Here is a 3,275-nt window from a genome sequence, read left to right as displayed (position 1 = left end):
TCGTCTTCATGGATCGTTGTCGCCATTGCTGTCTTTTGTCGCCTTCCACCATGATTGGCTAAGTTCTTTCTATCTTTAGGGTAGATGAACTAATGGTGTTTGTTATTTAAAATTTTGGTTTGTATGTTTGATTGCTTGATGTTGAGACCCCATCCCTGTTTGGATGATTTTCATAGATGTATTTAGTTGGAAAAATTATGTTTCTGTGATTCATTATTTTTCATTCAAGCAATGGTATTTTGTTCTTATATGGTTGTACCGATGATGGATTATAGCTAAACGAACTAAGCATGCCAAGCCCTATAAGCGAAGGACGATAGTACTTGTCAAGATAGTCCATACCTAGGAGGAACCCTACATTCTGTGGTATTATTAGGCCTGTGGTTATAATAAACCAAAGTATGCAACCGAATTGAATAGCAACCCATTGGGGATTCAAACCCTAAAGATAGTCTTCTCCCGTATTTGCACAGCGTTGTTAGTTTACATTTTGTTTCTTTTGTTCTTAGTTTAAAATCAGATTTCATGCAATTTAATTATCATTACTTTCATCTTATCATATTAGTAATTTAGCTTTTCAGTTCCCCGTAGATCGACCCCTTACTTGCTACTTGCTAGATTAATTTAGGATTTTATTTTTTACCAGTTAAAGACACGATCAAATTTTGGCGCCGTTGCCGTGGAACTGAAGGACAATTTGCTAAGATTGATTGAGTTGTTTTGTGTTACTTTGTTTAATTTTAATTTTAATTTTTATTTATAATCTCTTTATTAGGTTAATTTTAGTATACCTAACATTCTCTTTGTTTGTGCAGGAAGTCGAGTAGATCAAGTAGGACAAGCTGTCCATTTGGTTTACTTTTAATTCCTAGACTTTATGTAATTAGGGTTATTTTATGTAATTTTTTTATTTTATTCCAGCATTAGATTGGATGTTTCGGTTTAACTTTAATTCCCCCAACCCCTTAAGCTCATATGTGTAATCGTTCATCGGGGGCAGCACGTGAAATTGCGCAACTGCCAACACCAGGTAAGTATTTTCGTTAGTTTTAAATTAGTTATTTTTTTTTCTTTTTAGTTATGATTTTTATTTTTATTAGTTATCACATTTTAAATTACTAGTTTTAATTTTTGTTTAATTAGCACGTTCAACCTGTGTTGTGCTTTATGCATGGTCGACGTTCTTTGCACCTTAACTTGACTGCCCTTGACTTCAAAATAGAACAATCTGTGGTTAGACCTAAGGATAATAGTAATAAAATGGGTGACGAAAACCAGCCAGGAAGGCCACTGAGTGAGCACTTCACTCCAACTGCCTATACCCCTGCATCTTGTATTCAGCTGCTTGCCATTCAGGCTGCTCAATATGAGATCAAGTCCAGCATCATACAGATGTTACCATCCTATTATGGACTTGCTAATGAGGAGCCTTACAAGCATCTTGATGAGTTCTTAGAGGTGTGCTCTACAGTCAAAATCCAAAACCTCTCTAAAGATGCCCGAAAGTTACTCCTATTCCCATTCTCTTTAAAGGACAAAGCCAAACACTGGCTTCATTCCCTAGATTCGGCTAGGATTTCTACATGGGCGGGGATGCAGCAGGAATTCTTAAAAAAAAAAATTTCCCATTGGCCGGACTAATAGCCTTAGAAGAGCCATTACTAGTTTCTCCCAATTAGAGGGCGAACAATTTCATGAAGCGTGGGAGAGACTCAAGGAATTACTTAGGAAGTGCCCCCACCACGCTGTCCCGAAATGGTAGTTAGTCCAATGCTTTTATGATGGCCTCCATGATCGATAAAGGCAGATGGTGGACTCCTCTTGTGGTGGAACATTTATGCACAAGAATGAGACGGAAGCATGGGATCTTTTTGAAACCCGTAGTGAGAATTCCCAACATCATGCTTTGGCCTCTCGGACTGAGATTCCACACATAGGGCAACCAAAGAAAGGCGGTCTTTATAAGATCAATCCAACTGTAGAGATGATTGCTAAGGTTAATATGCTGTCCAAAAAATTGGACTATCTGATGTCTGTAGGACAGCATTCTAAGTCCCCTTTCCCAATGAGTTTCCCTCCACCCAATCAAACTGAAACCTGTGCCTTATGTGCTAGCCCTAGTAATTATGTGACGGATTGTCCTTCGGCTGCACAATACCCTAAATTTGTTTAGGAACAGGTACAAGTGGCTCAAGGTTTCCCTAAATCAGGTAATGATCCTTTTTCCAATACCTATAACCCAGGATGGCGAAATCACCCTAACTTTTCATGGAGAAATTCAGTACCTAATAACCCTCCAAACCCACCATATAGGCCACCATTTAATGTTCAATCTAATGCCTATAGGGGTGGACAACCACCATATCCTCAACCCCAACAGAATCAATCCTTTGAGGAAAAGGTGCTAAAAGCATTAAGTGGACTCGAGCAGAACACACAACTGCTACACTCACATACTCAGTCCATTAATAAGCTAGAGAACCAACTGGGTCAACTAGCTGATGCTATAAGCAGGAGGAAGGCTGGCCAATTGCCAAGTCAGCCAATAGATAACCCAAACAATCAAATGAGTCTAGGGAAAGAACAAGTCCAATCAGTCACAATCCTAAGGAGCGGAAAAAAGGTGGAAAAACCTGATACACCCTTAGCCACTAATGAGACGTTGCCTACTAAGTCTCAAAGTCGAGAAGAGGCTGAATCAACCCTAGAGAATTCTTCTGGTGGTGTAGAAACCCATGAGTCCATTACTGAAACACCGCCTATGGAAAACACTCATCAGTTCCCAAGGAAGGGGCTGCACATTCCTATTGTGGAGGGACCATCACTTGACTCTTATATTCCAAAGGTCCCTTTTCCCCAAGCCCTTCAGACATCAGCCCCAGACTATTTGGATAAAAAGGGTGTAAAGATGCAAGAGATGATAGACTTCTTACAACAAGTTCGCATCAATCTCCCCCTTTTGGATGTTATCAAGCAAGTTCCTGCTTACACAAAATTTCTAAAAGACCTCTGCACCCAAAAGCGTAAGTTGAGAACTCAAATCCCTAAGACCATCCATTTGACTGAACAGGTCAGCTCTATAATTTTCAACCACCTACCCCCCAAGTTTAAGGATCCAGGTGCGCCTCTTATTTTCTGCATCATTGGAGATCTCTCCATAAGTAGGGCACTACTTGATTTAGGGGCTAGTGTGAATATTTTGCCTAGTGCAGTCTATGAAAATTTTAGTTTAGGAGATTTGAAACCCACTGAGGTCATCCTTCAGTTGGCTGATC

At 39.7% G+C, this 3,275-nt stretch overlaps 1 non-coding gene across 1 annotated transcript; it reads right to left on the bottom strand.

Moving 5' to 3' along the window:
• Nucleotides 1-1,642: 1,642 nt before the first annotated feature.
• Nucleotides 1,643-1,749, bottom strand: LOC122670189. Its single transcript, XR_006334164.1, has one exon. It is a non-coding gene; the product is annotated as a small nucleolar RNA R71 (small nucleolar RNA).
• Nucleotides 1,750-3,275: the final 1,526 nt, after the last annotated feature.

Source organism: Telopea speciosissima, chromosome 7, assembly GCF_018873765.1.
Source record: "Telopea speciosissima isolate NSW1024214 ecotype Mountain lineage chromosome 7, Tspe_v1, whole genome shotgun sequence".
Lineage (NCBI taxonomy): Eukaryota > Viridiplantae > Streptophyta > Magnoliopsida > Proteales > Proteaceae > Telopea > Telopea speciosissima.
This window is presented reverse-complemented; position numbering and strand designations above follow the sequence as displayed.